Source organism: Pseudophryne corroboree, unplaced genomic scaffold, assembly GCF_028390025.1.
Source record: "Pseudophryne corroboree isolate aPseCor3 unplaced genomic scaffold, aPseCor3.hap2 scaffold_1062, whole genome shotgun sequence".
Taxonomy (NCBI): domain Eukaryota; kingdom Metazoa; phylum Chordata; class Amphibia; order Anura; family Myobatrachidae; genus Pseudophryne; species Pseudophryne corroboree.
The window spans coordinates 108168-127989 of NW_026967689.1; the positions used below are offsets into that span (position 1 = coordinate 108168).

Sequence of the window (19822 nt, forward strand, 5' to 3'; positions counted from 1 at the left end):
TCTTTCCCTTGTACATATGTACCCTCTTGTCAGGGACAGGGGGTTCCTCTGTGATGTGCAAAACATCTTTTATTGCCATAATCATATATCGAATGGATTTTGCCAATTTTGGCTGTAACTTTGCATCATCGTAATCGACACTGGAGTCAGAATCCGTGTCGGTATCTGTGTCAACAATCTGGGATAGTGGGCGCTTATGAGACCCTGACAGTCCCTGCAACATAGGATCAGGCATGGGTTGAGTCCCTGACTGTCCCAAAGCTTCAGCCTTGTCTAATCTTTTGTACAATGAGTTTACACTAGCATTTAAAACATTCCACATATCCATCCAATCAGGTGTCAGCGGAGACACCACATTCATTTGCTCCCGCTCCTCTCTAATATAGCCTTCTTCCTCAGACATGTCGACACACGAGTACCGACACACCACACACACAGGGAATACTTTTTCTGAAGACATTTTCCCCACAAGGCCCTTTGGAGAGACAGAGAGAGAGTATGCCAGCACACTCCCCAGCGCTATATAACCCAGGAATAACACAGTAACTTAATGTTTGTCCAGTAGCGCTGCTGTATGTAATTTGCGCCGAATTATGTGCCCCCCCTCTCTTTTCAACCCTCTTCTCTACCGTGGTATAAGCAGGGGAGAGTCCGGGGAGCTTCCTCTCAGCGGTGCTGTGGAGAAAAAATGGCGCTGGTGAGTGCTGAGGGAGAAGCCCCGCCCCCTCGGCGGCGGGCTTCTGTCCCGCTTAAACTGTAAAATTGGTGGGGGCTCATACATATATACAGTGCCCAGCTGTATATATGTTATATTTTTGCCAAAAAGAGGTTTATATTGCTGCCCAGGGCCCCCCCCCTGCGCCCTGCACCCTTACAGTGACCGGAGTATGTGAGGTGTATGGGAGCAATGGCGCACAGCTGCAGTGCTGTGCGCTACCTCAGTGAAGATCATGAACTCTGTGGAGCCCGTCTATCCCCATGGTCCTTACGGAGTCCCCAGCATCCTCTAGGACGTTAGAGAAACTAGGATTTTAATACCTACCGGTAAATCCTTTTCTCTTAGTCTGTTGAGGATGCTGGGCACCCGTCCCAGTGTGTACTGTGTCTGCAGTTATTAAATGGCCCTTAACTCCAGAACATTTATGTGGAGACAACTTTCCTGACTTGACCATCTTCCTTGGACGTTTTCCCCCTGTGTGACTGCTCCCCAGCCTCGGAGGGTTGCATCTGTGGTCCCTAGGATCCAGTCCTGGATCCCGAACCATCGCCCCTCTAGGAGGTGAGAACTGTGCAGCCACCAATGGAGTGAGATTCTGGTCTTGGAAGACAGGATTATCCTCCGGTGCATGTGTAGGTGGGATCCGGACCAATTGTCCAACAGGTCCCACTGGAACACTCTGGCATGGAACCTGCCAAACTGAATGGTCTCGTAGGCCACAACCATCTTCCCCAGCAACTGAATGCATTGATGGATTAACACTCTTGCTGGTTTCAGAATTTGTTTGACCAGACTCTGGATCTCCATAGCCTTTCCAGTGGAAGAAAACCTCTTCTGTGTCCAGTATGTGTTATGATTCCAGCACTCTGGTCAGAGAAGATCTTATGGCAAGGACCGGAGCACTGGAACGGAATGCTGGGGAAGGGAGCAGGACAGGAAAATAGCCCTTGGCGCCCTAACTCTGTTGTCTCACCCGTGTTGTCAGAAATCCCCTGCGAGACTATGGTTTCTTGAGCCCTTGGCAACCGCGTTTGAAGGGCGGATTATGTCTGCCCAACTTCGATGCCCCCCGGTCTTAATGAGAGACAAAGGGAAACCCGAGACAGGGTGATAACAAGAGGCCCTCTAACTAAACAACCAGGCCAGGGGCTAAGCAAACTCAAAACTATAATATGTGCTGAGAAACCGCCAGGAAAAAGGACAACCAAAATATCCACTTGTCCAATTCTCCTACCCGGCACCGCCGAGTACCAGAGAGGACTTGTGGAAGCGGAACCCTCCGCAAATGCTCCAAACACAAAATATAAAAGGTAAAGCGGCTGAGCCGCAACACACGGCAGAGCCGCAACTCACGAACACCACTGGATATAAAACGGTGATCAGTCAGGACTCCAGGGAACCAAACGACCTCTTGGGATGAGATGACAACTCCCGAATACCGGACTTCTGCGGACTGGAATGACCGGATACAGCAGGACTGGAAACAGACTCTCAGCAAACAAAGGCAGCATGCAGGAAGCTATTACCGGCATCTGTGAGAAGCCCTGGGAGTGTATTTAACAAGGAGTCCTCCAATCAGCTGCTAAAGGCTGATTAGAATAAATGCCGTGCAGCTGCCTTGCTGCACGGCCAGAGAGCAGGTGAATATCTTAATTTCCTAAAGCCTAGCAACGGGGAACGCGGTCCACCAGTGGCGTCCCCGTTGCTAGGGTCCGTGCGGCTCAGCGCGCCCGGCGTCTAGCATTGCTAGGGAGCCGGCGGCTGTACGTGCATGGCATCTCTAGTTGCAAGGCGCCGGGCCGCGCAGACCATCAAGCGGACCCCGGCGCCTAACAGTACCCCCCCCTTGAGGAGGGGTCAAGGAACCCCTAAAGCCAGGTTTCTGAGGAAATTCCCGGAAAAATGCCCTCTTGAGCCTCGGGGCATGAAGATCCTTATCCAGGACCCAAGACCTTTCCTCCGGACCATAGCCTTTCCAGTGAACCAGAAAATACAGCCGATCCCGGGACAATTTGGAATCGAGAACCTTCTCTACCAAGAACTCCTGTTGTCCCTGTACATCCACTGGAGATCTACCCTGAGAGATCTTCCGAGGAAATCTACTGGAAGAAACGTATTGTTTCAACAGGGAACAATGAAACGTATTTCCAATCCTGAGAGATCTTGGTAAACGTAACCGAAAGGCAACTGGGTTGACTCTTTTAATAATAAGAAATGGCCCAATAAATTTGGGTCCCAGTCTAGCTGAGGATTGTCGAAGCCTGATGTTGCGAGTCGACAACCACACCCTATCTCCCACCTTAAAAGTGCAAGGACGTCGGAGCCTGTCAGAAAATTTCTTCTCTCGAAAGGCCGCTTTTCTGAGAGCAAGGTGCACCTTTTTCCAAATGGCTCTGAGATGGGAGGTTAAGGTAAGCGAGGAGACTGAGGAATGATGAAAAAAAGAATTAGCTCTGGGGTGAAAACCAAAAACTGAAAAGAATGGAGACTCTTTAGTGGAGGAATGACAAGAATTATTGTAAGCAAATTCAGCCAACGGAAGAAACTCGGACCAATCATTCTGGAGTTTGGCTGAATACAAGCGCAAATATTGTTTCAATGATTGGTTAACTCGTTCGGTTTGCCCGTTGGATTGTGGGTGGTAACCGGATGTTAACGACAATTTCATCTTCAATGAGGCACAAAAACATTTCCAGAATTGTGCGATGAATTGTGGACCCCGATCAGAAACAATATCAGTAGGCAACCCATGAAGCCTGAATACATGGCGGAGAAACAAAACTGCCAACCCTTGGGCAGAAGGCAATCGGGGAAGAGCAATAAAATGAGCCATTTTACTAAAACGGTCCACTACCACCCATATGACTCGGAATCCGGCTGAAAGGGGAAGGTCAACCACAAAATCCATGGAAATATGAGACCACGGCCGGAGAGGAACATTTACGGGCATAAGTTGCCCGATGGGCAAGGAACGGGGAACCTTATGCTGTGCACAAACCTGACTTGAATAAACAAATTCCTTGACGTCTTTAGAAAGACCAGGCCACCATACTGAGCGAGAGACTAACTCCAATGTCTTAGAGACTCCTGGATGCCCTGAAACTTTGTTATCATGGAATTCCGTTAAAACAGTAACTCTCAAAAACTCAGGGACGTAAAGACGACCAGCAGGAGTAATTCTAGGAGCTTGGTGTTGAAGCTGTTTTAACTGGGTAAATAAATCTTGTGTGAGGCCCGCCCAGATGACCGAAGATGGAAGTATGGGGGTAACAGGATTGTTATTGTGAACCGGAAGAAAGCTATGTGACAGGGCATCAGCCTTAGTATTCTTGGAACCAGGCCTGAAAGTGATTATAAATTTGAAACGCGTAAAAAATAATGCCCAACGTGCCTGCCGGGCATTAAGCCGCTTAGCCGATTCAATCTATTGCAGGTTCTTATGGTCAGTCAATACCGAAATAGTATGTTTTGCTCCCTCCAGCCAATGCCTCCACTCCTCGAAAGCCCATTTTACCGCCAGTAACTCCCGATTACCAACGTCATAGTTGGATTCAGCGGAGGAGAATTTCCTGGACATAAAGGCACAAGGATGTAACTCCAGAGACTCCGGATCCTTTTGAGAAAGGATAGCCCCCACTCCAACCTCCGAGGCATCAACCTCCACCACAAAGGGCAATTCCGGATTAGGATGTCAGAGGACTGGAGCCGAGACAAAGGCTTGTTTCAAGGCCCGGAAGGACAACTCAGCTTCACGCGACCAGTTGGTAGGATCCGCTCCTTTCTTTGTCAGAGCTACAATGGGAGCAACCAGGTCAGAAAAAGAATGAATGAACCTCCTATAATAATTCGCAAACCCTAAAAAACGCTTAATTGCTTTTAAATTGGTGGGTTGCGCCCAACTAAGGATGGCCTGGAGTTTCTTTGGTTCCATGGAAAATTATGTACCCTAAAAAAGATACTTCCGTGACATGAAACTCACACTTCTCCAGCTTGGCATATAAATGATTCTCACATAACTTTTGAAGAACCAGACGCACCTGGGTAACATGTTGTTCCATTGATTTAGAAAAAATCAGGATGTCGTCTAAGTAAACGACCACGAATTTCCCTAGGAAGTCACGGAGCACATCGTTAATGAGGTCTTGAAAAACTGCCGGAGCATTGGACAGGCCGAACGGCATCACCAGGTATTCGTAGTGACCCGACTGAGAACTGAAGGCCGTTTTCCACTCATCTCCAGATTTAATTCGGATGAGGTTGTACGCTCCTCTAAGGTCAATTTTAGAAAAAATCACAGCAGAACGTAACTGATCAAAGAGTACAGAAATCAACGGCAAAGGATAGGTGTTTTTAACTGAGATCTTATTCAGGGCTCTAAAATCAATGCAAGGTCTAAGCGAGCCATCCTTTTTCTCCACAAAGAAGAAGCCTGCACTTAAAGGAGATTTTGATGGTCTAATAAATCCTTTCTCAAGGCTCTCCTTTACATAATCATTCATAGCCGCAGTTTCTGGCCCGGATAATGCATATAATCTTCCCTTTGGCAATGCGGCACCAGGAATTAACTCAATAGCACAATCATAAGGCCGATGGGGAGGCAGAATGTCCGCATTGCCTTTGGAGAAAACATCAGCAAACTCCTGGTATTCCACCGGAATGAGTTCTGGAATGATAGCTGCTACTCTGACTGGAAACATGATACATTCCTTATCACAAAAAGTACCCCAATGTGAAATCTTCCCCGACCGCCAATCAATGGTGGGATTATGAAAGGCCAGCCAAGGGTGACCCAGAACAACTGGAACTGCTGGGCAATGTGTAAGAAAGAACTCGATTTTCTCGGAATGTAGAGCTCCTACTGTAAGTAGTACAGGGGGTGTACGGAGAGAAATAATCCCATTAGACAGCGGACTCCCATCTAAGCCATGCATGGTGACACACCTACCCAAAGGTAACTGAGGAATGCCTAAGGCCTTAGCCCAAGTTAAATCCATAAAGTTTCCTGCAGCTCCACTGTCAACAAAAGCCGACACCAAAGAACTGAGGCTGCCAAAGGAAACTTTAACTGGGACTAAAAGGGAGTTATTCGAGGAGATAAGCTGCAGACCTAGGTGAACCCCCTCACAATTCACCTGGTCAAAGCGTTTCCCGACTTGTTCGGACAATTACGAGCAAAATGTCCCTTACCCCCACAGTACAGACAAAGACCAGAATTTTGCCTTCTGGCTCTTTCTTCAGGAGACAGCCGGGAGAGACCCATCTGCATGGTCTCCTCTACGTCTTCAGGAATGGAATATACACACGGACTTGTCCTTACAGGTGCTCCTTTTTCAGCCCTCCGCTCTCTGAGACGACGATCAATCTTAATAGAAAGCTCCATGAGTTTATCGAGAGTCTCAGGAGCAGGGTACTGAAGGAGACTGTCTTTTATAGACTCTGATAAGCCGAGGCGAAACTGACTGCGCAGGGCTGGGTCATTCCAGCCACAGTCGTTCGACCAACGGCGAAACTCCGTACAATAAACCTCTGCAGGATTTCTACCCTGTCTGAGAGGGCGCAACTGACTTTCAGCGGACGCCTCTCTATCAGGGTCATCATACAAGAGCCCTAAAGACTCAAAAAAAGCGTCAATTGACAACAATGCCGGATCCTCTGCTCTTAAACCAAATGCCCAGGTCTGAGGATCCCCCTGGAGCAAAGAAATAATAAACCCGACCCGCTGAGATTCAGTACCCGAGGAAGTCGGTCTTAAACGAAAATAAAGTTTACAGGATTCTTTAAAATTAAAAAACTCTTTTCTATCACCAGAAAAACGGTCAGGCAAATGCATCTTTGGTTCAGGGACTACCCTTGGGGAAGCTCGCAAAAGATCTTCCTGCGACTTCACCCGAAGAGAAAGATCCTGAACCATCTGAGTAAGTTCTTGAATCTGGCTGACTAAGAGCTGACCAGGATTTGGCCCTAAACCTGTTGGATTCATGAGGCCGATAAACTCTCACAAAACTGAATGAGAAAAAATTAAACCCCGTTTAATTTTAAGTTTTGGTATGGCCGGTAATAATGTTATGATTCCAGCACTCTGGTCAGAGAAGATCTTATGGCAAGGACTGGAGCACTGGAACGGAATGCTGGGGAAGGGAGCAGGACAGGAAAATAGCCCCTGGCGCCCTAACTCTGTTGTCTCACCCGTGTTGTCAGAAATCCCCTGCAAGACTATGGTTTCTTGAGCCCTTGGCAGCCGCGTTTGAAGGGCGGATTATGTCTGCCCAACTTCGATGCCCCCCCGGTCTTAATGAGAGACAAAGGGAAACCTGAGACAGGGTGATAACAAGAGGCCCTCTAACTAAACAACCAGGCCAGGGGCTAAGCAAACTCAAAACTATAATAAGTAGACAAGTCAAAATTTCAAACCCCCTGTTATGGTGTAGGGTACCTGGCCTTCTCTGATGTAATCAGAGTTAGATTTGATTCAGTGATTTTATAAAAACAGCTAGGAAGCACAATTTAGCAGTGGGTTGCAGAGAAAAAAAATATGCTGGCAGAAAAATCCAATTGAGTGATTAAACAGCTCTTCATTTTCTGGCTTTATTTTTATGCTAACAAATTTGTTCTCTGAAAAGTGTCCACAAAGCCAAGTCTCTGATTAACACCTTTGTAAGGATGGTTTTTCACCTATTACTAAATTAAACTTGCTTCATTGGAAAGGCAGCAAGATGCATCCTCATTTCAATGGTAAGTCAACCTTCTTGCCCTATGTTCCCTGTCAACGGATGAAGACGCATCATTTTCTACCGCAGTCATTTTGGCCCAATAGATATGCAAGAAGTTTAGATTCCCCTTTCTTTGCAGGTAGAGGAAGGAAAAGGAAGAGGTCTGTAGCCTCTTCAAGATCGCAGGACCAGAGATTGTCCTCTGCTTCTGCCAAATCCACTGCATGACACTGGGGCTTTCTTGCAGGAGCCCACACCAGTGGGGGCACGTCTAAAACTCTTCAGTCAGTTCTGGATTCATTCGGACCTGGACTCGTGGGTTTTACAAATAGTGTCCCAAGGGTACAAACTGGGGTTTCAAGACGTTCCCCCTCACCGATTGTTCAAATTGGCCTTAGTCAGCAGGGAGAAGGTTTTTATTCAAGCCTCTTCGTGGTCCCGAAGCCGGACGGCTCAGTCAGACCAATCTTAAATCTGAAATCCATCAATTTCTTCCTAAAGAAATTCAATTTCAAGATGGAATTTCTCAGGGCAGTGATCTCCAGTCCGGAGGACGGAGATTTCATGGTTTTGGTAGACATAAAGGATGCCTACTTACATGTTCCCATTTAGCCACTGCCTCAAGCTACCTAAGGTTTGCAATTCAGGATTGTCATTACCAATTTCAGACATTGCCGTTTGGTCTGTCCACGGCTCCGAGGATTTTCACCAGGGTGATGGCGGAAATTATGGTTCTCCTTCGCAAGCAAGGAGTCACAATTATCCCGTACTTGGATGATCTCCTGATAAAGGCGAGATCCAGGGACCAGTTGGTGCAAAACATTGCACTCTCCCTGACAGTTCTTCAACAACATGGTTGGCTCCTAAACTTGCCAAAATCGCAGTTGGTCCCAATGACGCGGTTGTTGTTTTTGGGAGTCATACTGTTAGGCGCCGGGGTCCGCTTGATGGTCTGCGCGGCCCGGCGCCTAGCAACTAGAGACGCCGTGCACGTACAGCCGCCGGCTCCCTAGCAACGCTAGACGCCGGGCGCGCTGAGCCGCACGGACCCTAGCAACGGGGACGCCACTGGCGGACCGCGTTCCCCGTTGCTAGGCTTTAGGAAATTAAGATATTCACCTGCTCTCTGGCCGTGCAGCAAGGCAGCTGCACGGCATTTATTCTAATCAGCCTTTAGCAGCTGATTGGAGGACTCCTTGTTAAATACACTCCCAGGGCTTCTCACAGACGCCGGTAATAGCTTCCTGCATGCTGCCTTTGTTTGCTGAGAGTCTGTTTCCAGTCCTGCTGTATCCGGTCATTCCAGTCCGCAGAAGTCCGGTATTCGGGAGTTGTCATCTCATCCCAAGAGTTCGTTTGGTTCCCTGGAGTCCTGACTGATCACCGTTTTATATCCAGTGGTGTTCGTGAGTTGCGGCTCTGCCGTGTGTTGCGGCTCAGCCGCTTTACCTTTTATATTTTGTGTTTGGAGCATTTGCGGAGGGTTCCGCTTCCACAAGTCCTCTCTGGTACTTGGCGGTGCCGGGTAGGAGAATTGGACAAGTGGATATTTTGGTTGTCCTTTTTCCTGGCGGTTTCTCCGCACATATTATAGTTTTGAGTTTGCTTAGCCCCTGGCCTGGTTGTTTAGTTAGAGGGCCTCTTGTTATCACCCTGTCTCAGGTTTCCCTTTGTCTCTCATTAAGACCGGGGGGCATCGAAGTTGGGCAGACATAATCCGCCCTTCAAACGCGGCTGCCAAGGGCTCAAGAAACCATAGTCTCGCAGGGGATTTCTGACAACATGGGTGAGACAACAGAGTTAGGGCGCCAGGGGCTATTTTCCTGTCCTGCTCCCTTCCCCAGCATTCCGTTCCAGTGCTCCAGTCCTTGCCATAAGATCTTCTCTGACCAGAGTGCTGGAATCATAACATTATTACCGGCCATACCAAAACTTAAAATTAAGCGGGGTTTAATTTTTTCTCATTCAGTTTTGTGAGAGTTTATCGGCCTCATGAATCCAACAGGTTTAGGGCCAAATCCTGGTCAGCTCTTAGTCAGCCAGATTCAAGAACTTACTCAGTTGGTTCAGGATCTTTCTCTTCGGGTGAAGTCGCAGGAAGATCTTTTGCGAGCTTCCCCAAGGGTAGTCCCTGAACCAAAAATGCATTTGCCTGACCGTTTTTCTGGTGATAGAAAAGAGTTTTTTAATTTTAAAGAATCCTGTAAACTTTATTTTCGTTTAAGACCGACTTCCTCGGGTACTGAATCTCAGCGGGTCGGGTTTATTATTTCTTTGCTCCAGGGGGATCCTCAGACCTGGGCATTTGGTTTAAGAGCAGAGGATCCGGCATTGTTGTCAATTGACGCTTTTCTTGAGTCTTTAGGGCTCTTGTATGATGACCCTGATAGAGAGGCGTCCGCTGAAAGTCAGTTGCGCGCTCTCAGACAGGGTAGAAATCCTGCAGAGGTTTGTTGTACGGAGTTTCGCCGTTGGTACCTGCCAGGTGAGATACTATGATCATGTTGGTGCTTCTCCCAGGGCAAGGCTCACCCATTGCACTCTGGGTGTGCTGCCCCTGTGATTTCCCCAAATGTGGGAAACTTGACTGCATAATTTGTGTTTCCCCTGGTCGGCTCTCGTATAATTCAGATCTCTTTGTCTCAGGTCTCTCTCCAGCCTAGTTTGCTGTCTGTTTCCACTTCTCTTTTCTTGAGCCGCTCCCTTCTATGCCCTTGCGCACTATCCTGACTTCTCCCGTCTGCTTACTTTGTGCCTTCCAACACACAATGCAAACTACAGGTAGTGCTGCAGGGCCCACACCCTTTTACTTGCCTCACAGAGCAGCTCTGGAGCTGTTACAGTGCCCAGCTGCTGCAAGAAATCAGCTTGAATGCTTCAGGGGCTGGGGCATTGCCAACATGAGCCCCACACCGAAGGACGGTGGGGGTGTTTAATGCGAACTAAGGGTCACCCAAGCGCCGCAAAAGGCCGCCATGCCCTGCATGCCCCTTTTCTCTTTTCATATGCAGACGAGGGTTGAAGCCAACTTTGACCCACTGCTTGGATGGCATTACCATATGCAAATCAATCTGCTGCAGGCCTTCCCCCAGGAATGCTTGCACTAGTTGTTGCATTTGGTTTGTTGTTTGGGGGTGCTTCAGTATTAGGCAGCCTTCTGCCCTCCCATGTTCATCTGAAAATATGTGTTCTCCCTGCAGTTGTTGTCCCCAGATGAGAGTTCCCTTGTGCTGCCTCAGTTGAATCTCCTTTACTTGACAGAGATGTGCCTGAGCAGCGGCCCTCCCCAGCCCTATCCCAAATCATACTTATTTTGCATAGGAGATACCATGGTCATGAAGATTGTTCTCCCAGGTTGAGGTTCATTCATTGCATTCTGGGTATGCTGACCCCTGTGATTTCCCCAAATGTGGGAAACTCGACTGCATTATTTGTGGTAGTGGGGGACTGTGTTTGTGCTTTCCTCTGCTCAGCTCTGGTAAAAATCAGATTTCTATGTCTCAGATCTTCCTCTAGCCTTGTTCTTCTTTCGAGAGTTCCCTTGTGCTGCCTCAGTTGGATCTCCTTCACTTGACAGGGGGGTGCCCGAGCAGCGACCCTCCCCAGCTCTAGCCCAACTCCTACTTACCTGCCAGGTGAGATACTATGATCAGGAAGGTGCTTCTCCCAGGGCAAGGCTCACCCATTGCACTCTGGGTGTGCTGCTCCTGCGATTTCCCCAAATGTGGGAAACTTGACTGCATAATTTGTGTTTCCTCTGGTCGGCTCTCGTATAATTCAGATCTCTTTGTCTCAGGTCTTTCTCCAGCCTAGTTTGCTGTCTGTTTCCACTTCTCTTTTCTTGAGCCGCTCCCTTCTATGCCCTTGCACACTATACTGACCTCTCCCGTCTGCTTACTTGTGCCTTCCAACGCACAATGCATACTACAGGTAGTGCTGCAGGGCCCACACCCTTTTACATGCTTTTCAGAACAGCTCTGGAGCTGTTACAGTGCCCAGCTGCTGCAAGAAATCATCTTGAATGCTTCAGGGGCTGGGGCATAGCCAACATGAGACCCACACCGAAGGAGGGTGGAGATGTTTAATGTGAATTAGGGGTCATCCAAGTGCCACAAAAGGACGCCATGCCCTGCACATCCCTTTTTTCTTTTCATATGTAGACGAGGGTTGAAGCCAACTTTGACCCACTGCTTGGATGACATCACCATATGCAAATCCATCTGCTGTAGGCCTTCCCCCAGGAATGCTTGTACTAGTTGTTGCATTTGGTTTGTTGTTTGGGGGTGCTTCAGTATTAGGCAGCCTTCTGCCCTCCCATGTTCATCTGAAAATATGTGTTCTCCCAGCAGTTGTTGTCCCCAGATGAGAGTTCCCTTGTGCTGCCTCAGTTGAATCTCCTTTACTTGACAGAGATGTGCCTGAGCAGCGGCCCTCCCCAGCTCTATCCCAAATCATACTTATTTTGCATAGGAGATACCATGGTCATGAAGATTGTTCTCCCAGGGTGAGGTTCATTCATTGCATTCTGGGTATGCTGACTCCTATGATTTCCCCAAATGTGGGAAACTTGACTGCATTATTTGTGGTAGTGGGGGACTGTGTTTGTGCTTTCCTCTGGTCAGCTCTGGTAAAAGTCAGATTTATTTGTCTCAGATCTTCCTCTAGCCTTGTTCTTCTTTCGAGAGTTCCCTTGTGCTGCCTCAGTTGGATCTCCTTCAATTGACAGGGGGGTGCCCGAGCATCGACCCTCCCCAGCTCAAGCCCAACTCCTACTTACCTGCCAGGTGAGATATTATGATCATGAAGGTGCTTCTCCCAGGGCAAGGCTCACCCATTGCACTCTGGGTGTGCTGCTCCTGCGATTTCCCCAAATGTGGGAAACTTGACTGCATAATTTGTGTTTCCCCTGGTCAGCTCTCGTATAATTCAGATCTCTTTGTCTCAGGTCTCTCTCCAGCCTAGTTTGCTGTCTGTTTCAACTTCTCTTTTCTTGAGCCGCTCCCTTCTATGCCCTTGCGCACTATCTTGACTTCTCCCATCTGCTTACTTTGTGCCTTCCAACGCACAATGCGAACTACAGGTAGTGCTGCAGGGCCCACACCCTTTTACTTGCCTTACAGAGCAGCTCTGGAGCTATTACAGTGCCCAGCTGCTGCAAGTAATCAGCTTGAATGCTTCAGGGGCTGGGGCATAGCCAACATGAGCCCCACACCGAAGTAGGGTGGAGGTGTTTAATGCGAACTAGGGGTCATCCAAGCGCCGCAAAAGGCCGCCATGCCCTGCACGCCCCTTTTCTCTTTTCATATGCAGACGAGGGTTGAAGCCAACTTTGACCCACTGCTTGGATGACATCACCATATGCAAATCCATCTGCTGCAGGCCTTCCCCCAGGAATGCTTGTACTAGTTGTTGCATTTGGTTTGTTGTTTGGGGGTGCTTCAGTATTAGGCAGCCTTCTGCCCTCCCATGTTCATCTGAAAATATGTGTTCTCCCTGCAGTTGTTGTCCCCAGATGAGAGTTCCCTTGTGCTGCCTCAGTTGAATCTCCTTTACTTGACAGAGATGTGCCTGAGCAGCGGCCCTCCCCAGCCCTATCCCAAATCATACTTATTTTGCATAGGAGATACCATGGTCATGAAGATTGTTCTCCCAGGGTGAGGTTCATTCATTGCATTCTGGGTATGCTGACCCCTGTGATTTCCCCAAATGTGGGAAACTCGACTGCATAATTTGTGGTAGTGGGGGACTGTGTTTGTGCTTTCCTCTGGTCAGCTCTGGTAAAAGCCAGATTTCTGTGTCTCAGATCTTCCTCTAGCCTTGTTCTTCTTTCGAGAGTTCTCTTGTGCTGCCTCAGTTGGATCTCCTTCACTTGACAGGGGGGTGCCCGAGCAGCGACCCTCCTCAGCTCTTGCCCAACTCCTACTTACCTGCCAGGTGAGATACTATGATCATGAAGGTGCTTCTCCCAGGGCAAGGCTCACCCATTGCACTCTGTGTGTGCTGCTCCAGCTATTTCCCCAAATGTGGGAAACTCGACTGCATAATTTGTGTTTCCCCTGGTCGGCTCTCGTATAATTCAGATCTCTTTGTCTCAGGTCTCTCTCCAGCCTAGTTTGCTGTCTGTTTCCACTTCTCTTTTCTTGAGCCGCTCCCTTCTATGCCCTTGCGCACTATCCTGACTTCTCCCGTCTGCTTACTTTGTGCCTTCCAACGCACAATGCGAACTACAGGTAGTGCTGCAGGGCCCACACCCTTTTAGTTCCCATACAGAGCAGCTCTGGAGCTGTTACAGTGCCCAGCTGCTGCAAGAAATCAGCTTGAATGTTCTTCGTTGATTGATGGAAGAAACATCTTACAAAAACTCTCCAGATTATTGACTTTTTAAAGTTTTTCTAGGAAACGTTCTAGATGAATGCTTATTAGCGTTTGTCAGAATGTACGTTTGCAAAGTGTCTCTGTGGCGCAATCAGTTAGCGTGTTCGGTTATTATCCAAAAGGTTGGTGGTTCAATCCCACCCAGGGACGTAATTTACCTTGTTATCAGATTTTGGTGATCTTTAAGTAGACAAGTCAAAATTTCAAACCCCCTCTTGTGGTGTAGGGTACCTGGCCTTCTCTGATGTAATCAGAGTTAGATTTGATTAAGTGATTTTATAAAAAAAACAGCTAGGAAGCACAATTTAGCAGTGGGTTGCAGAGAAAAAGAAATATGCTGGCAAAAAAATCCAATTGAGTGATTAAACAGCTCTTCATTTTCTTGCTTTATTTTTGTGCTAACAAATTTTTTCTCTGAAAAGTGTCCACAAAGCCAAGTATCTGATTAACACCTTTGTAGGGATGGTTTTTCACCTATTACTAAATTAAACTTGCTTCATTGGAAAGGCAGCAAGATGCATCGTCATTTCAATATCTACTGAAATAATACAGGTTGACACCAGGAAACATTAACGCCACTGCATCCTTGCTGCTTTCTCATGTGGAAGTCTGTTTAATGTGAAAACAAGGTGATATCTAATTAGCACACAGGTAAGGAATTAAGAAAATCTTTATTTAAGGGTGAAGATGTTTCTCACAAAATCGTTGCCCCAATGCATCATTGAAATTCAAGCTGGAAAGATGATTTTAATATATCACTTGTACATTTTGTATTGCTCTTCTGGTGACAATGTAGTTTGTTTTTGTCAATTACCATTTTAATAATAGGGTAAAGAAAATTAAGTGGATTTTTGAAAGAAAACAATACTGTCAATATACTATTAAACAAATTAAAATGGTAAAAGTTATTGTACTTTAAGTAAAAATAAAAGAGCCAAAATATCAATCCCAATATTGGATTACTTTAATTAAAAAAAAATGCATATAGCAGAGGATAGTTTCAATCTGCCTACCTCTGGGTTATCGGCCCAGCATGCTTCCATTGCAGTACTCTGCTGCACATGTAAGTGCAAGAGATCCTGAAGCACTCACTCATCGTGGGAAAGTACCAATGTGTTTCTTCGTTGGTTGATGGAAGAAACATCTTACAAAAACTCTCCAGATTATTGACTTTTTAAAGTTTTTCTAGGAAACGTTCTAGATGAATGCTTATTAGCCTTTGTCAGTATGTACTTTTTGCAAAGTGTCTCTGTGGCGCAATCGGTTAGTGTGTTCGGCTATTAACCAAAAGGTTGGTGGTTCAATCCCATCCAGGGATGTAATTGACCTTGTGATCAGATTTTGGTGATATTTAAGTAGACAAGTCAAAATTTCAAACCCCCTGTTATGGTGTGGGTACCTGGCCTTCCCTGATGTAATCAGAGTTAGATTTGATTCAGTGATTTTATAAAAACAGCTAGGAAGCACAATTTAGCAGTAGGTTGCAGAGAAAAAAAATATGCTGGCAGAAAAATCCAATTGAGTGAATAAACAGCTCTTCATTTTCTGGCTTTATTTTTATGCTAACAAATTTGTTCTCTGAAAAGTGTCCACAAAGCCAAGTCTCTGATTAACACCTTTGTAAGGATGGTTTTTCACCTATTACTAAATTAAACTTGCTTCATTGGAAAGGCAGCAAGATGCATCCTCATTTCAATGTCTACTGAAATAATACAGGTTGACACCAGGAAACATTAACGCCACTGCATCCTTGCTGCTTTCTCATGTGGAAGTCTGTTTAATGTGAAAACAAGGTGATATCTAATTAGCACACAGGTAAGGAATTAAGAAAATCTTTTTTTAAGGGTGAAGATGTTTCTCACAAAATCGTTGCCCCAATGCATCATTGAAATTCAACCTGGAAAGATGATTTTAATATATCACTTGTACATTTTGTATTGCTCTTCTGGTGACAATGTAGTTTGTTTTTGTCAATTACCATTTTAATAATAGGGTAAAGAAAATTAAGTGGATTTTTGAAAGAAAACAATACTGTCAATATACTATTAAAACAAATTAAAATGGTAAAAGTTATTGTACTTTAAGTAAAAATAAAAGAGCAAAAATATCCATCCCAGTTTTGGATTACTTTAATTAACAAAAAAAATGCATATAACAAAGGATAGTTTCAATCTGCCTACCTCTGGGTTATGGGCCCAGCATGCTTCCATTGGAGTACTCTGCTGCACATGTAAGTGCAAGAGATCCTGAAGCACTCACTCATCATGGGAAAGTACCAATGTGTTTCTTTGTTGGTTGATGGAAGAAACATCTTACAAAAACTCTCCAGATTATTGACGTTTTAAAGTTTTTCTAGGAAACGTTCTAGATGAATGCTTATTAGCCTTTGTCAGTATGTACTTTTTGCAAAGTGTCTCTGTGGCGCAATTGGTTAGTGTGTACGGCTATTAACCAAAAGGTTGGTGGTTAAATTCTACCCAGGGACGTAATTGACCTTGTGATCAGATTTTGGTGATATTTAAGTAGACAAGTCAAAATTTCAAACCCCATCTATTGTGTAGGGTACCTGGCCTTCTCTGATGTAATCAGAGTTAGATTTGATTCAGTGATTTTATAAAAACAGCTAGGAAGCACAATTTAGCAGTGGGTTGCAGAGAAAAAGAAATATGCTGGCAAAAAAATCCAATTGAGTGATTAAACAGCTCTTCATTTCTGGCTTTATTTTTATGCTAACAAATTTGTTCTCTGAAAAGTGTCCACAAAGCCAAGTCTCTGATTAACACCTTTGTAGGGATGGTTTTTCACCTATTACTAAATTAAACTTGCTTCATTGGAAAGGCAGCAAGATGCATCCTCATTTCAATGTCTACTGAAATAATACAGGTTGACACCAGGAAACATTAACGCCACTGCATCCTTGCTGCTTTCTCATGTGGAAGTCTGTTTAATGTGAAAACAAGGTGATATCTAATTAGCACACAGGTAAGGAATTAAGAAAATCTTTATTTAAGGGTGAAGATGTTTCTCACAAAATCGTTGCCCCAATGCATCATTGAAATTCAAGCTGGAAAGATGATTTTAATATATCACTTGTACATTTTGTATTGCTCTTCTGGTGACAATGTAGTTTGTTTTTGTCAATTACCATTTTAATAATAGGGTAAAGAAAATTAAGTGGATTTTTGAAAGAAAACAATACTGTCAATATACTATCAAAACAAATTAAAATGGTAAAAGTTATTGTACTTTAAGTAAAAATAAAAGATCCAAAATATCAATCCCAGTTTTGGATTACTTTAATTAACAAAAAAAATGCATATAGCAAAGGATAGTTTCAATCTGCCTACCTCTGGGTTATGGGCCCAGCATGCTTCCATTGCAGTACTCTGCTGCACATGTAAGTGCAAGAGATCCTGAAGCACTCACTCATCATGGGAAAGTACCAATGTGTTTCTTCATTGGTTGATGGAAGAAACATCTTACAAAAACTCTCCAGATTATTGACTTTTTAAAGTTTTTCTAGGAAACGTTCTAGATGAATGCTTATTAGCCTTTGTCAGTATGTACTTTTGCAAAGTGTCTCTGTGGCGCAATTGGTTAGTGTGTAAGGCTATTAACCAAAAGGTTGGTGGTTCAATCCCACCCAGCGACGTAATTGACCTTGTGATCAGATTTTGGTGATATTTAAGTAGACAAGTCAAAATTTCAAACCCCATCTATTGTGTAGGGTACCTGGCCTTCTCTGATGTTATCAGAGTTAGATTTGATTCAGTGGTTTTATAAAAAACAGCTAGGAAGCACAATTTAGCAGTGGGTTGCAGAGAAAAAAAATATGCTGGCAAAAAAATCCAATTGAGTGATTAAACAGCTCTTCATTTTCTGGTTTATTTTTATGCTAACAAATTTGTTCTCTGAAAAGTGTCCACAAAGCCAAGTCTCTGATTAACACCTTTGTAGGGATGGTTTTTCACCTATTACTAAATTAAACTTGCTTCATTGGAAAGGCAGCAAGATGCATCCTCATTTCAATGTCTACTGAAATAATACAGGTTGACACCAGGAAACATTAACGCCACTGCATCCTTGCTGCTTTCTCATGTGGAAGTCTGTTTAATGTGAAAACAAGGTGATATCTAATTAGCACACAGGTAAGGAATTAAGAAAATCTTTATTTAAGGGTGAAGATGTTTCTCACAAAATCGTTGCCCCAATGCATCATTGAAATTCAAGCTGGAAAGATGATTTTAATATATCACTTGTACATTTTGTATTGCTCTTCTGGTGACAATGTAGTTTGTTTTTGTCAATTACCATTTTAATAATAGGGTAAAGAAAATTAAGTGGATTTTTGAAAGAAAACAATACTGTCAATATACTATTAAAACAAATTAAAATGGTAAAAGTTATTGTACTTTAAGTAAAAATAAAAGAGCAAAAATATCAATCCCAGTTTTGGATTACTTTAATTAACAAAAAAAAATGCATATAGCAAAGGATAATTTCAATCTGCCTACCTCTGGGTTATGGGCCCAGCATGCTTCCATTGCAGTACTCTGCTGCACATGTAAGTGCAAGAGATCCTGAAGCACTCACTCATCATGGGAAAGTACCAATGTGTTTCTTCGTTGGTTGATGGAAGAAACATCTTACAAAAACTCTCCAGATTATTGACTTTTTAAAGTTTTTCTAGGAAACATTCTAGATGAATGCTTATTAGCCTTTGTCAGTATGTACTTTTGCAAAGTGTCTCTGTGGCGCAATTGGTTAGTGTGTAAGGCTATTAACAAAAGGTTGGTGGTTCAATCCCACCCAGGAATGTAATTGACCTTGTGATCAGATTTTGGTGATATTTAAGTAGACAAGTCAAAATTTCAAACCCCCTCTTATTGTGTAGGGTACCTGGCCTTCTCTGATGTAATCAGAGTTAGATTTGATTCAGTGATTTTATAAAAAACAGCTAGGAAGCACAATTTAGCAGTGGGTTGCAGATAAAAAAAATATGCTGGCAAAAAAATACAATTGAGTGATTAAACAGCTCTTCATTTTCTGGCTTTATTTTTATGCTAACAAATTTGTTCTCTGAAAAGTGTCCACAAAGCCAAGTCTCTGATTAACACCTTTGTAGGGATGGTTTTTCACCTATTACTAAATTAAACTTGCTTCATTGGAAAGGCAGCAAGATGCATCCTCATTTCAATGTCTACTGAAATAATACAGGTTGACACCAGGAAACATTAACGCCACTGCATCCTTGCTGCTTTCTCATGTGGAAGTCTGTTTAATGTGAAAACAAGGTGATATCTAATTAGCACACAGGTAAGGAATTAAGAAAATCTTTATTTAAGGGTGAAGATGTTTCTCACAAAATCGTTGCCCCAATGCATCATTGAAATTCAAGCTGGAAAGATGATTTTAATATATCACTTGTACATTTTGTATTGCTCTTCTGGTGACAATGTAGTTTGTTTTTGTCAATTACCATTTTTTTTAATAATAGGGTAAAGAAAATTAAGTGGATTTTTGAAAGAAAACAATACTGTCAATATACTATCAAAACAAATTAAAATGGTAAAAGTTATTGTACTTTAAGTAAAAATAAAAGAGCCAAAATATCAATCCCAGTTTTGGATTACTTTAATTAACAAAAAAAATGCATATAGCAAAGGATAGTTTCAATCTGCCTACCTCTGGGTTATGGGCCCAGCATGCTTCCATTGCAGTACTCTGCTGCACATGTAAGTGCAAGAGATCCTGAAGCACTCACTCATCATGGGAAAGTACCAATGTGTTTCTTCATTGGTTGATGTAAGAAACATCTTACAAAAACTCTCCAGATTATTGACTTTTTAAAGTTTTTCTAGGAAACGTTTTAGATGAATGCTTATAAGCCTTTGTCAGTATGTACTTTTGCAAAGTGTCTCTGTGGCGCAATTGGTTAGTGTGTAAGGCTATTAACCAAAAGGTTGGTGGTTCAATCCCACCCAGGGACGTAATTGACCTTGTGATCAGATTTTGGTGA

The 19822-nt window shown here is 44.3% G+C and overlaps 7 non-coding genes across 7 annotated transcripts; all 7 read left to right on the forward strand.

Moving 5' to 3' along the window:
* The first annotated feature begins 9898 nt into the window (after positions 1-9898).
* LOC134988447 (U1 spliceosomal RNA) lies at positions 9899-10061 on the forward strand. The gene has a single exon (XR_010193920.1). It is a non-coding gene; the product is annotated as a U1 spliceosomal RNA (small nuclear RNA).
* Positions 10062-10732: 671 nt separating this feature from the next.
* Positions 10733-10896, forward strand: LOC134988422 (U1 spliceosomal RNA). Its single transcript, XR_010193896.1, has one exon. It is a non-coding gene; the product is annotated as a U1 spliceosomal RNA (small nuclear RNA).
* Positions 10897-11048: 152 nt separating this feature from the next.
* LOC134988431 (U1 spliceosomal RNA) lies at positions 11049-11211 on the forward strand. Its single transcript, XR_010193905.1, has one exon. It is a non-coding gene; the product is annotated as a U1 spliceosomal RNA (small nuclear RNA).
* A 670-nt stretch (positions 11212-11881) lies between these two features.
* On the forward strand, positions 11882-12045 carry LOC134988429 (U1 spliceosomal RNA). The gene has a single exon (XR_010193903.1). It is a non-coding gene; the product is annotated as a U1 spliceosomal RNA (small nuclear RNA).
* A 152-nt stretch (positions 12046-12197) lies between these two features.
* Positions 12198-12360, forward strand: LOC134988432 (U1 spliceosomal RNA). Its single transcript, XR_010193906.1, has one exon. It is a non-coding gene; the product is annotated as a U1 spliceosomal RNA (small nuclear RNA).
* Positions 12361-13031: 671 nt separating this feature from the next.
* On the forward strand, positions 13032-13195 carry LOC134988416 (U1 spliceosomal RNA). The gene has a single exon (XR_010193889.1). It is a non-coding gene; the product is annotated as a U1 spliceosomal RNA (small nuclear RNA).
* Positions 13196-13347: 152 nt separating this feature from the next.
* LOC134988444 (U1 spliceosomal RNA) lies at positions 13348-13510 on the forward strand. Its single transcript, XR_010193918.1, has one exon. It is a non-coding gene; the product is annotated as a U1 spliceosomal RNA (small nuclear RNA).
* The last annotated feature ends 6312 nt before the right edge of the window (positions 13511-19822 follow it).